Source organism: Microtus oregoni, unplaced genomic scaffold, assembly GCF_018167655.1.
Source record: "Microtus oregoni isolate MIOR12 unplaced genomic scaffold, Mior012 000005F_ref0000423, whole genome shotgun sequence".
In the NCBI taxonomy this organism is placed as follows: Eukaryota; Metazoa; Chordata; class Mammalia; order Rodentia; family Cricetidae; genus Microtus; species Microtus oregoni.
In genome coordinates this window covers 11,706,210-11,726,157 of record NW_024543064.1, presented here as the reverse complement: position 1 = coordinate 11,726,157, position 19,948 = coordinate 11,706,210, and the positions used below count along the sequence as shown (strand labels likewise).

The 19,948-nt window shown below is 46.6% G+C and overlaps 1 non-coding gene across 1 annotated transcript; it reads left to right on the top strand.

The window, feature by feature from the left end:
* The first annotated feature begins 504 nt into the window (after positions 1-504).
* LOC121449001 lies at positions 505-611 on the top strand. Its single transcript, XR_005974460.1, has one exon. It is a non-coding gene; the product is annotated as a U6 spliceosomal RNA (small nuclear RNA).
* Positions 612-19,948: the final 19,337 nt, after the last annotated feature.

Sequence of the window (19,948 nt, the reverse complement as noted above, 5' to 3'; positions counted from 1 at the left end):
AAATTGGAATGTGTCCACATCCCCCCCCACACACACAAATAAATAAATAACATGAATGCAATTTTAAAATGCCTTTAGGGGCTGGAAAAATGGTTCCGTGGTGAAGAACACTTGCTGTTCTTCTGGGAACCGAAATTATGTTTTCAGCACCCACATTAAATGGTCCACAGTGCCTGTACCTTGACCTCAGAAGACACAACACCCGCTCTGACCACTATGGCCACCCACACACATATGGCCTTCACTCACATACGCATATACACAAATACTTGAAAGGTTGATTGATTTGATGTATTTGGGTATTTTGCCTGCATGTATGTCTGTGTACCAAGTATGTGCCTGGTGCCCGTGGAGGCCGGAAGAGTTCACTGGATCCTCTGAACTGAACTTATAGATGGCTGTGAGTTGTCATGTGGGTGCTGGGAGTCAAACCCAGACCCTCTGCAAGAGCAGCCAGGGCTCTTAATTGGAGCCATTTCTCCTCCCTCAAAAATTAAGCCTTTTGTGCTCGCTTCGGCAGCACATATACTAAAACTGGAAGGATACAGAGAAGATTAGCATGGCCCCTGTGCAAGGAGGATGTGCAAATTCGTGAAGCGTTCCATATTTTAAAAAAATGAACCTTTTTAAAAATAGAGATAGATAAATCAAATAGAAAGTTTTTAAAATCTGGTTTTTCTTTATATCTACATTCCCCAGCTTTGGTTAAGATGGTTCACCCTGCTGGGCAGTGGTGGCACACAACTTTAATCCCAACACTGAGGAGGCAGAGGCAGGAGGATCTGTGAATTCATGTCCAGCTTGTTCTACAGAGCAAGTTCCAGGATAGCCAAGGCTACACAGAAAAATCCTGTCTTGAAAAACCAAAACAAACAAAACCCCAAAAGACAAAACTTTTCACCCTGCTGGTAACCTATCTGGTTCAGGTAGCAAGCTTTCTTTGGGGGAATTCCCTGTCTCTGTCTCCCGCCCCCAACCCCCCCTCCAGTCTGGAATTATGGGTAGGCTGCCATGTCCAGTCACATGTGTGCTGGGTGTTACAGTGGTATTATCAGAGGTGAGCAACAAGACACAGTTTATAGACAATTGAAAATCTTTATTCCAGCCAGCTGGGACAATACTCAGGCACTGGGGACCCAAGCATGGCCCCAAGTGTATTTTTTGGTTTTTGTTTTGTTTTTTGAGACAGGGTTTCTCTGTGTAGCTTTGGAAACTCACTATGCAGACCAGGCTGTCCTCGAACTCACAGAGATCCACCTGCCTCTGCCTCCCAAGTGCTGGGATTAAAGGTGTGAGCCACCACTGCCAGATGGGTAAAAGGTATTTAAAGGCAAAAGCCACATCCTGGCATCTTGTTTGGCAGCTGCAGGGGACACTTCACACCTCGGGAAGTTTAACAGCAGCTATGAGAAGTTAGTTGGGGCATCTTGACCTTGGGCTCTAGAATGAAGCTGGACAGTTTTCCACGGGGTTCACCATCAAGTTTTAGTTAAACCTAAAGTGATCCCATTCCAAAGATGGGTGCCAGGGGTTGGGATGAGGCCCCTGAATTTAATAACCCCCCTCCAGGAACCTCTTGGCCTGCCGTCTTGGCCTGTCACACGGGGATCCAAATGCCCTAGCAGCTTTTCCCCGTGAGGCATCTTTCCAGGGCCCCGAAGAAGGTTTTTCTCCTTGGCTCCTCTTTTTAGCTCTCTCCTACACACGCGGAGGTTTTGCGTTTCTCGCCCTAACTACTAAGCTACATCTAGAAAGTTCCTATCTACCCCTTTAGAAGAGGAGGGGGCCTCGGGCCTAAATGAATACCTAGCCTAAACCTTTCCCCTAGTGACCTGGTCCTTCCTTCCCTGTCTCTGAGAATTTTTGCTTTGGTTTCTTGGAGGCCTTCAGTGTGGGGTTTCCTACCTAAATTCGGCTGGCTCGGGGCTGGAGGGATGGCTCAGGAGTTAAAAGATTGCAGAGGACTTCGCTTGGCACCCAGCACCCAAGTCAGGCATGCTTTCCATTACTCTGGGGGACCGGATACCCTTTCTGGCCTCCAAGACCACCTGTGCTCACGTGCACGCTCCTCCACACATAATTAGAAATGAAAAGATTAATTAAAAAAATAAAACCTTTTTGGGTTTCTCTGTTAAGTGTGCCCCACCCCCCACCCCATCCTGTGACTCATTTTGTACACCAGCCTGTCCTGGAACTCAGAGATCCACCTGCCTCTGCCTCTGGAGTGACGGGACTAAAGGTGTACGCCGCCACCACCCAGCTGGGAAAAACAAAATGGAAAAAACGAAAACTCTTTTTTAAAAAGAAATCTGGTTCAATGATGCTAAATACAGAGCAATGGAATTCGCTCTGTTTCCCCTCTACACCCCCAGCCCCCGGCTGAATGAACGTAGAGAGCCTAACAATGAGCCCGCAGGGAACGGCTTTTGGTTAAAAATGGGGAGGAATGTTTCTGGCCAGCTCTGGCTGCTGTAATCCACCCATTGTGGTTTAGAGCTCTTCCTGCTGTTCTTTAGAACAAGTGAATGACAAAGCCTCAATTTCTTTCCTTCCCTTCCTTTGAAAAGGTGGTGGAAGCTGGATTAGGTTGCACGGTAGGTGGCGGAGGTGGGGGGGGGGAAAGGGGGGGGGAGCAAGGTTATCCAGGGTCTCATAGAGTCTGAGCTGGGCTATAAGGGACCCTGTCTATGAAGAAAAGAAGGATGAGAAAGAGGACCAGGAGGAGAAAAAAAGGAAAAAAAAGAAAAAGGGAGGGAGGGAGGAAGCATTGCTTATTCTTAGGGCAGTGGTACTCAACCTGTGAGTCTCGACCTCTTGGGGTTGAACGACCCTTTCACAGGGGTCGCCTAAAGACCACTGGAAAACATATTTACATTACGACTTATAACAGTAGCAAAATTACAGTTATTGAAGTACTACGAAAATAATTTTGTGTTTGGGGTTCACCATTAAAGGGTCGCAGCATTAGGAAGGTTGAGAACCACTGCCCTGAAGAGCTGTCCCCTTTAAGACGCTGTTCACGCCTTAGAGTTCACTCTTACCAAAAGGCTGAGTTTGGCCCTGGGGGGAAGAATCAGGCTCAACAAGTAGGTTAGGTGAAGATTCCTCAGAGTGCTCTGAGCCCCAGGCTGAAAAGGGAATCCTGGAACTGGCTAGGCTAGGTCAGGTCCTCACCAATTCACCACCCACTTCCTCAGTCCATTATCAGAGTAAGTAGGGCTGGGGCTTAACTCTGGCCTCAGGCATAGCCTTTGGTGCGGGAAGATTCTTAAAATTTTTCCCTCATTCAGGTTGAAGAAGTGGCTCAGAGTTTAAGAACACACAGCACACTCTGCTTTCTGGTTTTTCTAGTTTTTTTTTTTTTTTTTTTTGAGATAATGTCTCACTAAGTAGCCTGGATCTCAACTGTGCAGACCAACCTGGTCTGGAACTCACAGAAATCCACCTGCCTCCGCCTCCTGAGAGCTGGAACCACACCCAGCTTACTGGTATTAATTTTTGTTGTTGTTGGTTTTGTTTGTGTTCTGTTTCTTGAGGAAGGGCTTCTTTGTGTCCCAGCCTGAGGTGTCCTGGAACTCACTCTTGTAGACCAGGCTGAAGTTGAACTCACAGAGATCTGCCGACCTCAGCCTCCCAAGTGCTGGGATTGAAGGAGTGCACCACCACCGCCCAGCCCAGTTATTCAGTTTTTTTTTTTCGTTTTTTTTTAATTGAAAAGAAAAAAAATTTCCGCCTCCTCCCAGCCTCCCATTTCCCTCCCCCTTCTCCCACTCCTCTCCCCCTCCCCCCACTCCTCTCCCCCTCCCTCTACAGTCTGAAGAGCAGTCAGGGTTCCCTGCCCTGTGGAAAGTCCAAAGTCCTCCCCCCTCCATCCTGGTCTAGGAAGGTGAACATCCAAACTGGCTAGGCTCCCACAAAGCCAGAACATGAAGTAGGATCAAAACCCAGTGCCATTGTCCTTGGCTTCTCAGCAGCCCTCATTGTCCCAGTTATTCAGTTTTTAAAGATCTGAAGCACCTCCCAGAATGGAAGCATTCCAGGGTCCACAGACCATAATTTAGAGGCGTTTTCCTGTGAACCTGTAATTGTGCTTATTAACTCCTTCTTCACAGAAGGCTCTCCCACCCTGCCCAGTAGCTACCTTCATACGTGGTGGTGGAAAGGAAGACACCCTTAATTCAGCAGGGCTGTAAAACACAGAACTTGGGACTTTGGCCTTATTTCCCCAGAAGGCCCAGAGGGCAGATCTTGGTCTTTGCTCTCCCAGACGTGTTTGAGTGTTTTCCATACATGTATGTCTGCACAGGTGTGCCTTGCTCAGAAGCGGACAGCAGACCCCCTGGAACTGTTGTTATTGATGGCCGTGATTCATTATGTGGGTGCTGGGATTGGAACCCAGGTCCTCAACCAGAGCAACAAGTATTCTTAACCAGTCAGCCATATTTCCAGTCCCTCTGGCTTTTTTAAAATTGATTGTGGTGGCGCACGCCTTTAATCCCAGCATGTGGAGACAGAGACAGGTGACTCTCTGCAAGTTTGAGGCCAGCCTGGCCTACAAGAGCGAGTTCCAGGACAGGTTCCAAAACTACAGAGAAAACCTGTCTCAGAAAACAAAAAAAACAAAAAAAGATTTTTTTGTGTGTGCATACAGGTGTGTGATGGGGGAAGGGTGTCCCATTGTGTCCCTGTGCTGGTCAGAGGACAACATACCAAAAAAAAAAAAAAAAAAAAAAAAAAAAAAGAGTAGGGAGGGCTGGGTAGGTAGCTGTCAGGTAGGTTCATCATCATAAACCTTACCCAACTGAGCAGGTGTCACACTTAGTGGGAGGTGGTTGAGGAGGGTCACCACAAGTTCGAGGCCAGTCAGTTGTACATAGTGAATTCCAGGCCAGCCCAGAGCTGCAAAAACAACAATAGGGCTGTCCCAATGACTCATGGGTAAAAGGACTTGCCACATATGCCTGATACCCTGAATTTTATCCATGGGACCCACATAAAGGTTGGAGAGAATTGACATCATAAAACTGCCCTCTAACCTTCAGATGCATGCCATAGCATGCTTATCTGCATGTATCATACACAGATAGATTTATATATGACAGACCTGTGTGTATAGACACATAGGGCTCATAACGGGGAGGGGTCTGAAGGTGTGGCTCAGTAGTAGACTTGCTTAGCATGAAAGAGGTTCTGAATTGTCCCTCATCAGCGCTACATCAATAAATAAATTATAGGGGCTTTTTGTTTGCTTGTTTGTTGCTGCTGTTTTTGTTTGTTATTTACTTTTTTTTTTTTTTTTTTTTTTTGAGATAGCTGTGTGTAGCCCTGGCTGTCCTGGAACTTAATCTGTAGACCAGGCTGGCCTTGAGTTCAGAGACCCACCTTTCTCTGCTTCCGGAGTGCTGGGATTAAGGTGTGCTCCACCACCACCCTTCTTTAGGTTTATAAAAAGTATTGTGGGGCTGGAGAGATGGCTCAGTAGTTAAGAGCATTGCCTGCTCTTCCAAAGGTCCTGAGTTCAATTCCCAGCAACCACATGGTGGCTCACAACCATCTGTAATGAGGTCTGGTGCCCTCTTCTGGTCTGCAGGCCTACATGAAGACAGAATATTGTATACATAATAAATTTTTATAAAAAAAAATCAAAAAAAAGTATTGTGTCTGTTCTAAGGGATTCAGGTAATGAAGAAATGAAGAAAGCAGTACCACAGGGCCCAACAAATCACTTGTATACTTAGGAGGCAGAAAAGCATTTGTCCTCACACAGAGCCAGTATGTGAATGTCTGCAGTGGCCCTCTCTGCAAATAGCTAACTGTGAGAAAAGGCTTTGTCAGTCAGCTGAGGAGTGCCCAGGCAGAAAGGGCAGGTTCTCACGTGGGGTATTACTTCACAATAGAAGGACTGAGTATGTTACACGCTACATCTGCCCCGTACATGGCTCCCTCTCCCTTTCAAAACAGGGTCTATGCTGGGCAGTGGTGGCACATGCCTTTAATACCAGCACTCGAGGTAGAGGCAGGCGGATCTCTGTGAGTTCAAAAGTCAGCCTGGTCTACAGTGCTAGTTCCAGGATGGCTAGTCTGTTACATAGAGAAACCCTGTCTGGGGGAGTGGAGGTAGGGAGCAGGGTCTAGACGGGTAATCCTGGCTGGTCTGAAACCCTAAAACTGGCCTTGAACTTGGGGTATTCCTTCTGCATCTGCCTCCTGGAATGCTGTGGTTAAAGGTGTGCACCACCACATCTGGCTTTTCTAAAACTTTTTAAAGTTTATTGTTTTTTTTTTTTTTTTTTTGGTTTTTTCGAGACAGGGTTTCTCTGTGGTTTTGGAGCCTGTCCTGGAACTAGCTCTTGTAGACCAGGCTGACTTTTGAACTCACAGAGATCCGCCTGCCTCTGCCTCCCGAGTGCTGGGATTAAAGGCGTGCGCCACCACCGCCCGGCTAAAGTTTATTGTTATATGTTTATGGGTGTTTTGTCTGCATACAGGTCTAGGAGAGCATCTGATCACTGAGACTGGAGTTACAGACAGGTGTGAGCTGTCATGTGGGTGCTGAAAATTGAACCTAGGTCCTCTGGAAGAGCAGCCAGTGCTCTTAGCTGCTGAGTCATCTCCCCAGCCCCCTGTAGCCTGCTTACAGATCTGGTCTAGAAAAAGAGATTTTTAGAATTTCTAGGTCAATAGGTCGTAACAGATTTCCACATGACTCTTGGTTAAAATTCTTAAGTTACTTCTCTTCAAATTCCCAATTGGTTATGCATTCACTGAACAAATATTTACTAAGGGCTGGTCCTGTACGCTGACAATTGAGTAAAACAAACAAGTCAACCGGCCGGAGAGGGGGCTCACGTCCATGACCTATGACCAGAGACTGCCCTTCCTCCATGCCTTCCACAGACTGACCTCAGCCCAGCATCTTCCCTTCCTTATAGCAGTCCACCCCTCCCCCACAACCGCACCCCATTCCTTTTGGGTTGTTTCATACCGTATCTCACCTGAGAAAATCTGGCCTCTGCCCGTTTCCCCACCTGGCCTCCTGGGAGCTCACGGTCACACGCAGTCTTCGTGGGTAGCGCGCTCATTTGCACTCCGTGTTAGTCTCTCTACAACATAAGGAAATAATTCTCTTTCCTAGGGCTGTCCCCGCCATGTTAGTGCCTGGCACCTGCTAGGTCCTTTATCTGTGGTTGCCACCTGGTGGTTATTTCCAAGGTCCTTGGTCCAGGAGTTCCCTGGTCAGTTTGGTCTCTGGGGAACCCTGCAACCAATTTTTGTTGTGGTGCTTAATGAACCATGTTTTCTGATCAGCCCGGGGGGAAGGGAAGGATCCAGTCAGAGCAGGGGATTTGGCATTGCTTAGGCCCAGGAGAAGGAAGCTCACTCCAAGCAGCCTGCGCCCGGGTGGCAGGTCAAGCCTGACTCAGACTGTGGAAGAGCCACAGTGGAAACTTACCGGCCTCGGATGGAGGGTGTGTGTGTGGGGGGGGGGGGGGGGTTGGGGGGAGGGCGGGGAGGGTGCTGAGAGGGAAATGCAGACGTGGCCTCCCAGTCGGTGCCCAAAGGGCAGAGCAAGGAAAGGAAGCCAGCTGATGTCCCTCCCACGCAAGCCGCGCCCCTCTCCCCCGGGCATCAAGGAGGTTGCACCTCCCTCCGGAGAGCGAGGATCAACCGTAGCACACAGGAGGAAGTGTGAACCTTGGATACAGTGACGGACTTCACCTGGGGCAAATCAACTGTGACGCGTGGAGGCTGCTTATTCTGCTTCCCAGGACAGGACTGTCCGGCCCTGGCCCTCACGCTGATTCTAATTTCATCTGTGCAGCCCCATTCCTCTACCTTCCCTCCTCCAGCCTGATGCTGTCTGTAAGTGGATATTGGAAGGTCATAGACTGTGCCAAGGTTAGGCAGGAAGTGGAAGTCAGGGCACCTGGGGTGTGGCTACTACCAGTCAGTGAGGGACTCTCACCCACTCTGAAGTCCGTCTCCTGGGAGCTGGGCTCCGTATCCTAGGGGTTTCTTACCTCTACAGGCTTTTTTTTCCTGTCAAGAAAGGAGCGGTGGTGGCGCACGCCTTTAATCCCAGCACTCGGGAGGCAGAGGCAGGCGGATCTCTGAGTTCGAGACCAGCCTGGTCTACAAGAGCTAGTTCCAGGACAGGCTCCAAAACCACATAGAAACCCTGCCTCGAAAAACCAAAAAAAAAAAAAAAAAAAAAAAATAGGAGCTCGCTATATAGCTCAGGCTAGACTGAAACACACTATGTAGACTAGGTTAGCCTCAGCAGCAATCCTCCTGCCCCTGCATTCCAAGTGCTGGGATTATATGCCGCCATGCCCTGCTTTCATCTCAAAGATTCTCCCTGGCTTGTGGACGCTCCTTCTTGCTTCCACCTTCACCTTTTAGATCTGTTGGGATTGTCTGACTGTCCCACTCCCCAGGACAGTCGATTGTGTCCTGTACATGCTCTGCTACGCACCTTGCCTGGCTGTGCCCCCAATACTCTATGCTCACCCCTTTTTCCTGCCTTGCTCTTCAGGATAGCAGCGGAGCAGATGCACAGCACACAGTTCCTCTTGTTTCTACCCCACGCGACTGACCGCTGTGCCCAGCACTGGCCTGCCTTTCGAAGGAGTCCAAAGGGGATGAGAAAGCCAGACCACAATACTCTGACCTGAAATCCCAGCACCTGTGAGGGGGTGGAGAATGGGGGTTCAAGGTCATCCTGGTCTGCACAGCTGGAATTGGAGGCCAGCCTGGGTTACATTAGACCCTGTTGAAAAATAAACAAAATAGATGGGGTGGAGACACGGGAGGACCCCGTGGTGGGAGTCCACAGTGGCTGAATCTTCCACTGGAGTCACATGGAACCTTTGCTGCGTGTGCAAATGACAGGCATAGCTAGTCACCTTCAGGAGGCCATGATTCAATGCCTTCCAAAGTGTGGGCTGTGCCCCCAAAATGGTGGTGTCTCCTGTTAGCAAGACTTGATGCATCCTCAGCTGTCTGTCACCTGACTAAGAACCTGCCAGACCCTAAGTCTACCACTAACCCAGGGGAACATGGCTGCCTTTCCCCTGGCCTTCCAGCCTCACCCCAAACAGGAATTCAGGGAATGTGTCAGTTATCTTTCTTTTGTCCCCTCAAATCTTAAAAGGGACCCTGGCAGCAGTGGCACACACCTTTAATCCTAGCACTTGGGAGGCAGAGGCAGGTGGATCTCAGTGAGTTCCAGGTCAGCCAATGTATTTATTTTCATGTGTATGTGTGTTGTTAGGGTTTATGCAGTAGGTGAGGGCCAAGGTTTGCAGCAAAGATCACACTATGCAACAGGTCTCACGGAGAGTGTATATATATATGTATATATATATATATATATAAAATTTATTTTATGCTCATTGTGCTTATTGGGTGCCTGCATGTATGTCTGTGACAGATGGGAGTCACCATGTGGGGTGCTGGGAATTGAACCCAGATTCTCAGAAAGAGCAGCCAGAGCTCTTAACCACTGAGCCACCTCTCCAGCCCCAATGAGAGAAATGTATTGTCGGGTGGTATACAGAGGCTACCTCTGAGGGAGGAAGAAGGGGAAAGAGAGACAGGACAGACCAGGAGACAGACACTGGGTTCTGATATGGGGGACCTTTTAAAGGGCATTGTAAATCCTGAGCCTCCGTCTTTGCAGGCTCCGCCCCTGTGCCCCTTGCACCTTGACCCCACCCCACCCCAGGAGGGTCAAGGCAGCCCACCAAACCTTGTCCCCTCCCCAGAGGAGGTCAGGACCACTCCCCCCAGTCTATTTAAACTGCTCCCCAGAAAGTCCCTTCTTGGCCTTCCCTCTTTCCTCCCAGTGGTTGCGTTGGCAGCTTCCAGGTTCCCCTCGGGGCCACCCTAGAGCGCTGGAGTCCTATTAAACCTGGATATCTTTTAATTTGGCTTGTTTTGATTCGGCTTGATTGATATTTTTGTGTCGACAGAGAGCTCGTATTAGAAAACGTTTCTAACAGGCATGAGTGTCACATTTGGAGGCTGCGGCTGCTGTGGCTGCAGGCGTTGAGCCACTGAAGGCGAGCTAGGGCTACCACGGGTACCTGTGTGTAAGGAAGTTCATCTATACCCCGTGTGTGTGTGTGTGTGTGTGTGCGCGCGTGCGCGCCGCACAGCAGCCCTCAGAGGCCAGAAGGTGTCAGATCCTGTGGCACTGGAGTGGTAGATGCTTTATGGGTGCTGGGAATAAAATGTCGGGGTGCACTGTGTAAGGTGGGTTGAAGAAGGAAGGTACTCCAAGATGAAATTTTAAGGCCTGTCAGGGACCAGCCTCGACAAAAATACCTCTTGCCAGGGTAAGGGTGTGGGGGTTAGAAATATAATAAAGAATATGAAGACACAAATGAAAATAATAAAATGGAAAAATATGTAGGATAGTATTGGGAAGGAATTCCTGTGGGTACTGAAAATTCATCCCTGTTTAATTTTCAATTGCTTAAAATACCCCAACCCCCAAAGGTAGGAGTAAGACAAAAGACTGCATCAATGTCGAACAAGGAAATGAACATACCAACTGAAGGTCACGGGCAACATTCATAGTTAATCATTCTGTAGCTAGAACAAAACAAGTCACACTTAACACCCTAGACCAAAATGTTCTCTAGGCAAACCACTCCCTGGGTGGAATCCCAAGTTATCTCTATAATGGGAACTGTAACTTAGATGGACCCTAACACTCTTGTTTGAGGTAGGAACTATCTACTTCTCTATTCCAGGAGTACAAGGTCTGGCTTTTAGCCACACCTTTGACAAGAACCTTGTGAGAGTAGGAATCTCTGATCTACGTCTCGGTGGGCCCATTGTTTGGGGTAGAAGCGTGATAACCTTGTAGGAACTAGAGGAAATGTCCAACTCTCTGACCTTTGGTCAACATGGAAACAGGGCTCACATTTCTCCACAATGAACTTACCTCTAGTTCTTAACTGCTGAATCATCTATCCAGCCCTAAGAATTAAAACAAGAAGAAACAAGATAATAGTTATTAAAAAAAATAAAATGAGGAGCTAGAGAGATGGCTGAGTAGTCAAGAGGCTGCTCTTCCTGACGACCCAGGTTTAATTCCCAGCACACACTTGATGGCTCACAATGTCTGTAGCTTCATTTCCGGGGGACCCTTTCTTGGTCTCTCAAAGCACCAGGTGCACAGACTTGCAGGCGGGTGAAACACCCTTACAGATAAAAGAAAAGAAAAATAAATTAAAGATAAAATGAGATAAAAAAAACCCCAACCTTCAGGGTTTTGTCCATTTATTTATTTGTTTTGGTGAACAAAGCAAATATTCGAGAACATTTGGAAATATGTTCTCATGTATTCGAGGCTGGCCTCAAAATCTCTACAATTAGCTTGAACTTCCAATCCTCCTACTTCCATCTCCAAAGTGCTAGGATAACAGTCATGCACTGTGATGCCCCAGATTGCAGAGATCCCCCAAAACCAACAAAACTGAGTTTGAACTCTGATTGGCACAATCAGAGTCTCGAGCTCAGTTGGGGTGGGGTTTTTATCATAGTAGAGGTTGGGGTGAGGGATTTTTAAGGTTTAGGGCACCTGATTGGCTGACATTTGTCTAGAGGTGTCTTGGTGAAAAGGGATGGGTGTGTGCTGGGCTAAAGAACATCAGGTGTTCCTATTTACAAAGGTTTGAACGTTAGGAATTTCCTTTGGAATGTTAGGTCATTTCCCCTTGGAAGGTCTCAGTTTGTGGTGTTTCTTGGAACCAGGTATCGCCTTAGGATCTGAAACTCAAGCCTCTGACTGAGTCTTAAATTCCCCCCTCACAAGTACCAATTACAGGACCAAATCCTGGGTTCTGCTTGCTCAGGGGCTTAAGGGAATGGTACTGGTGAAAGACCTGGATAAATCCAGACCCCTCTAGCAGGAAAAAAAATAGAGCCAAAAATTTAAGCAGGGTAGGAAGAATTAGAAATCAGGAACTAGCTGAAGATAAAGTTAGAGTGTAATCTTGAGAATAATCTTGAGAAACAGGGAGTTGCCCCCTTGTGATTATCATTGGTATTTTTGGAATTTTCTATGATGCCCTCCCTACCCCTTTGGATTACTGGGCTGTGGTTTCTTCCCTTAAAAATCCCTTCTCTTGGGGGCTGGAGAGATGGCTCAGCAATTAAGAGCATTGCCTGCTAGAGAGATGGTTCAGTGGTTAAGAGCACCACCTACTCTTCCAAAGTTCTTGAGTTCAATTCCCAGCATGGTGGCTCACAACCATCTGTAAATGAGATCTATGCCCTCTTCTGTCCTGCAGGCACACTGTGTCAGGGGTTCAGACTGACAGAACTACTTAGAGAAAACTTTTAAATAAGCATGCCTGAGTGGTTTTGAGTAACAACATTATACAGTAATTGCCCAGCCATCTTTTTTTTGTTGTTGTTTTTTTGTTTGTTTGTTTGTTTGTTTTTTCGAGACAGGGTTTCTCTGTGGTTTTGGAGCCTGTCCTGGAACTAGCTCTGTAGACCAGGCTGGTCTCGAACTCACAGAGATCCACCCGCCTCTGCCTCCCAAGTGCTGGGATTAAAGGCGTGCGCCACCATCACCCGACTGCCCAGCCATCTTTCCATGAGCCACTTGTCAGATACAAGGGATCTGACAAAAGCTAAACCAAAAGGCAAAGCTTTTTGGTGTTATTGATTGTGAATAAAGTGACTGTCCTTTTCTGTAGATTTTTCACTGTGCCTGACTTCATATTATGTTACATATTTGGGAATTAGTTCCCCACCATTCAGAACTGTTTCGTGAAGAGTTTCCCACTGCCAGGCCTTCATTCCTCTCTTTTAGGTAAACACAGATCTGCCTTCCGGCAATTATCTTTATCAGCAGGCATTTGGTCAGTGCCTAGGGTCCAGGAATAGAGCATCCTATTTAAGATAGTCACAGATATCTAAGGACATAGAAGACATAGAATCACTTTCTGCCCAAGCTGCTGCTCTGGTTTTACCTCACTCAAAAGATTCTTTTTAACACCTTACACTCACTTTCACCTCAGTTTCCTGGTGATTTTTTTTTAAAATTATTTATTTATTTATTATGTACGCAGTGTTCTGCCAGCATGTATCCCTGCAGCCCAGAAGAGGGCACCAGATCTCCTTACGGATGGTTGTGAGCCACCATGTGGTTGCTGGGAATTGAACTCAGGACCTCTGGAAGAGCAGCCAGTGCTCTTAACCTCTGAGCCATCTCTCCAGCCCCTCCTGGTGATTTTTGTTCAGGAAATTTACAGCCTTGTGTTTTACTCTCAATGACAGCAGAAGGGATAATTAACTGCAACCCAGAGAAAGACGCACAACACCCACGATCAGAATGGCTGATAACAGCATAGACTGGGACTGATTGATAATTTAGAGGTCTGGGTCTCTTCTTGGCTTAGAGCAGTAAGTCTAACTCCAGACCCAGGCCTGTAGAAATTATAGTGCCTGGTATGTGCTATCAGATTCAGGGATCATTAGCTTCCCCTTGACTGTTTATGTAGGTTGCCTAGTTACCTGGCATCCTCTATGCATGTTGGGATATAAAAAGCAGCAAACTGATTTAAGCAATTTTGTTACCTGTTCATAATTTTACTAAAAATAAACTTTTTTAGTCCTTTACTAACCACCTAAAATTGTAGCATAGCTGGGTGGGGGTGGCGCACGCCTTTAATCCCAGCACTCGGGAGGCAGAGGCAGGCGGATCTCTGTGAGTTTGAGACCAGCCTGGTCTACAAGAGCTAGTTCAGGGACAGGCACCAAAGCTACATAGAAACCCTGTCTAGAAAAAAAAATAATAATAAAATAAAATTGTAGCATAGCACACTAACTCTCTAGAATTCCCTGATGATTTAACTCCTTTCTTAACTTTCTCCATTAAGGAGTTCAGGGGATGTGTACTAGCTGCTCCCACAGATCTGTGTATGTGAGCACGAGCATGTGTGAAAACCCTTATCTGATTTTCTATGGTGGAGCAATAATTAGCCCTGCATGGCTTAGGCTCTGTTGTAATAGTCCGTATGTCTCTAGTAAAATCTCCTCATCTCTATGAGCAAGCAGTATATCATCTACATAATGGATAATATAAACCTGTGGAAATTGATCTCTAACCTTTCGTATAGCCTGAGCTACAAACTTCTGGCACAGGGTAGCACTGTTTGCCATACCCTGAGTTAAAACGCTCCATTGATCTCTCTCTCTCTCTCTTTTTTTTTTTTTTTTGGTTTGGTTTTTTGAGACAGAGTTTCTCTGTAGCTTTGGTTCCTGTCCTGGAACTAGCTCTTGTAGACCAGGCTGGCCTCCAACTCACAAAGACCCGCCTGCCTCTGCCTCCTGAGTGCTGGGATTAAAGGCGTGCTCCACCACTGCCCGGCCCCATTGATATCTCTTCATTGGCTCTCTGAAATTAACTGAGGGGATATTAAAAGTAAATCTTTGGCAATCTGTGGCACCAAAGGGATGGTATAAAAACAATCTTTTAAGTCTTAAATGATTTTATGGGTGCCCTTGGTATTGCTGTAGGAGACGGCAGCCCTGGCTGTAATGCCCCCATTGGCTGCATGGTTGCATTGACCTCCCTTAAATCCTGAATCAATCTCCACTTTCCTGATTTCTTTTTAATACCAACAATTGGAGAATTCCACAGTGAATTAGATGGTGAAATGTGACCATTATCCAGCTGTTCCTGCACTAACTGCTGGGCAACTTGTAATTTTTCTTGTGTTAGAGGCCACTGATTTACCCTTACAGGTTCATCGCTTTTCCATACTATTGTGTCTGCATGGAGTGCAGGTTTTTCAGTGACCTCTCCTAAAAATACCCTAATCCTGCCCTAGGAGGTCTATCATCTGGTATGACAAGATCGATCTTTCCCTTATTATCCTTGCCGAGACCTTGATTAGGTAATAATTCTTTTTTTTTTTTTTTTGGTTTTTCTAGGTAATAATTCTTGTTGAAACATCTGATTAGTAACGGCTGTGCTAGGGGAATATAAATATACCCCCATTCTGGACATAATATCTCAGCCCCATAAATTTATGGGTAAATAAGGAATAATATATGGCTGGAAAGTTTCCTCATGGCCTTCTTCATCTTCTCAATGCAGTTCATTACTACCCTGTCCAGGATTTCTAGTCTGACCAATTCCTTGTATTTGTGTAATACTCTCTGTTTTGGGCCACTTAGAAGGCCATTGATGGGTGGTTATAATCAAAATATCCGTGCCAGTATCCAGAAGACCAGAAAATCTTTTTCCATTTATAAGCAAGTTAGTTCTGGTTTCTGAGGACCTCCGTCTTGTAGCCAATATGCGTCAGATGAACCAAATCCGTCCTTTTCTCTCTTTTCTTTCTTTCTTTTTTTTCTTTTCTTTCTTGCTTTGACTTTTGGTTTGCACGGCAGGAAGTAAAATTAATTGTGCAAGCCTCTGACCTGCTTTTACTATAGAAACTCCACTTGGTGAGTGAGTCATCACCTTGATCTCTCCCTCAAAATCAGCATCAATGACTCCAGGAGCAACAATTCCTTGCATAGTTGTGCTACTTACTTCTCCCTAACAATAATCCTACAGTGCCTTTTGGTAAAGGCCCATAAACCCCCATGGGGGGAGCTTGCATCCTCTCTTCAGGTGTCAGAACCGTGTATACATAAGAACTGAAACCAAAAGTCAAGCCCTGCGGATCCTGGGGTTGCTTTGAAAAGGTCCAATATAGATTTCCATGTGGGGAAACAGATCGCTGGATTGCCCCATAATTTTGTCTCTGGGCCTGAGGCTGGCCCCAGCATCTGTTTCCCAAAAGGGGATTTCCTAGATCATCTCTTTTTGATCTGCACTCACTAGTCCAATGTTTTCCTCTCCTGCATAATCCTGGTTCTCTTCTTGTCCTCGGGCTTACTCTCCTATCAGGACATTGTCTGACCTGATGCCCCATAAGACTGCATCCAAAACAGCCTCCAGGAATTTCTGTAGTTTGCATTCTTCCTGGGCTTAGGTCGCTCTGTTGGGGTAAGACATCATTAGTTGTCTTTCCCTGCAAGGCAGCAGCTATGGCCATTCCCCATTCCCTGTGTATATGATTGGCCGATATCCGAGCAAAATCAGATATAATCTGCAATGTTACCCTGCTTTTTAAAAGGTCTTAGAGCCCACCTTACATAGAACATTGTTGTTCTCAAAGGCTAGCTGTTTAATTATTACCTGCCCTGCTTCTGTGTCTCCAATCAACCTATTAGATGCCTGGAATATGTTGGTCTGGAAACAAAGTCCTGAAATAATTCATCTGGTCCCTGTCTTATACTAGATAACTCCTCTCCTGTTCTTTTGATGATGGAAGTCTACTCTAGGCCTTCTTGGTCGCTGCATTAATTTGGACATATGCTGCCATATCAGATTCTAACCGCTGATCTGTTCCCGTATAAGGTCCATCACCTGCAGCATCTCATACGAAACAGGAGTCTGCTGAGCCCTGTTTCTCTCAGATATGGTCTGACATTGTTCTGCAAACTCAGTTTTCCACAATAGATAATCTCCTCCTGACAGGCAAGCCTTGGCTATCTGCTTCCAATCTGCTGGCGGCAGAGTTTCCACCACTATATTTTCTAACAGCGTCTGGGTAAATGGCACTGTAGGACCATACTGAGTGCAAGCAGTTTTTAATTCTTTGAGTAACTTAAATGATATAGGAGTATGTATCCTAAGCAAATTTCTTTGCTCATCTCTTTGCTCTATTACGGGAAACAATTGAAATCCTTGCATCTCTTCCCCTCTGCTGGTGGCTTCTCTGATACAAGCTTGTTAAGGAGATTCATTACTATTGCTATGCATCTGCTTCACTCTCGGAGTGCTCTGTACCATAGGGGGATCTAAACCAGCTATTATGGTAGGAAGAAAATTGCTCTTTGGACAAGAGTCCTGGATCTGCAGAGTTTCTAGTCTGTGTGATAGCAGGGTTACCATCCTCAAGCCTTTTAGCCCCTTCTGAACCTCCTTATTCTGTCCCTGTCTCTCAGCATGGCTGGTTGCTAGATGAAGACTTCCCCTTCATAGTCTAAACCATTAGTCTCTGACTGATTGTAACTACTCGGTTCTATAGAAGCATCTAACAACTCCTCTGGTGGTGCAGAGGGAAGTACCTCCTGCTGGTCAAGATTTAAGTCCAACCTTTCCTGTATTAGCGTCCTGAAAAAAAGCGTGTCTACAGGGATGCTTTCTGGTCCATAATTACAATAATGTTGTTGAATCCTTATCCCTACTTCTTTCCTAAAGTACTGTGCTCAGAAAACTGAGGGCATATCTCCTCTATAAATTCTAAAAATTCCTGTATCTGATGCTGCTGTGCTCTTTCTCCTCTGTCCTTTAAAATATCTCCAATCAACTTCTCCAATCAACTGTACAGCCATTTGATGGCTTTTTACTTGCCCCATATTTCTATATTTACAATTTTACTCCCAATATTACTGTCCTGCTTTATCCTATGCTTCTTTTTTTTTAATAAAGATTTATTTATTTATTTCTTGTGTATACAACATTCTGCCTCCATGTATGCCCACACGCTAGAAGAGGGCGCCAGATCTCATTACAGATGGCTGTGAGCCACCATGTGGTTGCTGGGAATTGAACTCAGGACCTCTGGAAGAGCAGCCAGTGCTCTTAACCTCTGAGCCATCTCTCCAGCTCTTATCCTATGCTTCTATAATTCTGTTCTTGAGCGCTTATTACTCATGTATCCACCCATGGTGCAGTTTTCTCTCACGGGTTCCTTACTTTCTCCTCTGTACATCTGGTCACTTCTCCAGCATTTATTGGGGTTCAGTGGTCAGTCCCACGTTGCAGGCACCACTATGTCAGGGTCCAACCCCAACATAAATTATCTTTCTGGAGCAGCGTATAGGCACAGGAATAATTGAGACACAGTTCACACAGCAGAAGAGAGTGTCAGGGTACATTCAAATAACAGCTTTTATATCCAAAGGTAAACTGAGGGAGAAGTTCATTAGCATTTTGTTTCCAGGGTAGCAGGACTAAAGTCACACCAGCAACTATGGCTGCCCTATCACGTAGCTTAGATTAACACCTCTTTTTTAAATTTGCTTTGTTTTGTTTTTTAAGGCAGGGTTTCTTTGTAGCTTTGGATCCTGTCCTGGAATTAGTGCTTGTAGACCAGGATGGCCTCAAACTCACAGAGATCCACCTGCCTCTGCCTCCCAAGTGCTGGGATTAAAGGCGTGTGCCACTACCGCCCGGCCTGGGGCTGCTTTCTTTAGGAGATAGTCCCTGGCCAGCCCTTGGGCGCACCCTAATAAAAAAATCAAGTTTGCTTCAAATTTGGCTCAAATTGTGGTAGTGGTCTTATTCTTGATGTTGGAACTAACAGGCCCTTTTCATTGTTTGTTTTGGGGACATGTTCTCTCTGCACATCCCAGGTTGGCCTTGTACACCTTCCTATGCCCTCTGATTTCTGAAATTACAGGTATGTGCCACAAACACCATTCCTCTTACACCTTTTCAAAGTAGGTCAGGCAGACCTGATATTTACTACATCTTCAGCCTTGAATGGTGTGGGGAGACGGCCCAGTGGTTAAGAGCACGGGCTGCTCTTCTATAGGACGGGGGAGGTGAGGAGGAGAGGGGAGGAGAGGGGAGGAAAGGAAAGAAGGAAGGAAGGATGACCTCGAAGTTTAGAGCCTTCTGCCTCAACTTCCGGGATTTCTGGCTGCTTAGACTTGCCATTAGCTGAGCCCTTCCGATGGTTATTCTAGCTGGGTAGGAAGCTGCAGGCCTTACTGGAGGGGCAGGAGCATGCTAGTGAGGTCCTACTCCAAGTACCTGGGTGTGGCCTCCAGTGAGAGGGACCATGGAACAGGACTATGGAAAAGTTCAAGGCTCCCAAGCTACTCCTGCTCGTGTTGTGTTCGGAGTTCATGTTCTCAGGTCTCATTCTGGGTTTTTCTGGTGCTCCCTCCCTAGAAGGTGAGAGTTTCGGCCCGTGAGGGGCTTAATCTTCAGCTGTAGGTCTTCTTCCGAGAGAACGCATCCTGGTACAGGTGGAAAAGTTTCGTGGCTACGTCACTCTTTAGCGATGTTCTTTGTCTCTGCCGTTCTGCAAACCCGGGTACTTGATGTGCCCGAGTAGCTTTCTGCCGGCCCCACGCAGTGAGAAGCTGCTGAGACACTGAAGAACCTCGGCGCCCGGGTACCACTGCCAGTTCATTCATTGGTCCATGCTGCCCCCTAGTGGCCGTGCGCCACATCTGCCTTGATAGAGCCCAGGGTCCGCAGCTGCAAACTACAAGCAAGCCAGCCAGCATCCCAAGACCCACAAGCAGGGGGATTCAAGTCCAAAGGAGTCCAGAAGCACGTCATCACTTTATCAGCTTCTTTGTTTCTCGATATCTGCTTTCTTTTTTTTTTTCTCTTTTTTCGAGACAGGGTTTCTCTGTGGCTTTGGAGCCTGTCCTGGAACTAGCTCTGTAGACCAGGCTGGTCTCGAACTCACAGAGATCCGCCTGCCTCTGCCTCCCGAGTGCTGGGATTAAAGGCGTGCGCCACCATCGCCCGGCTCGATATCTGCTTTCATTAAGATATTTTTTGTTTGGGTGCTGGGGATGGAAGCCAGGGTCTCAAAAACATGATTTATGTATTCAATCCATTGCACTACATCCCTAGTCACCTATATATACAGGACAGGGTCTCAGTACCTCTGGGTTCGAGCCCTAGAAACATCATCCCAGAATATAGGTGGAGACAGGGGAATTCAAAGCCAAGGCAATCCTGGACTATATAGGTAGTTCAAGGCTAGCCTGGGACACATAAGATGCTATTTCACACAAATGAAACCCAAAAGGAAAACAACTCTTCCCCCGCCAAAAAAAAAAAAAAAAAAAGATGCAAGGAAGGAAATCATGTTTAATTTGTTCTATATGCAGC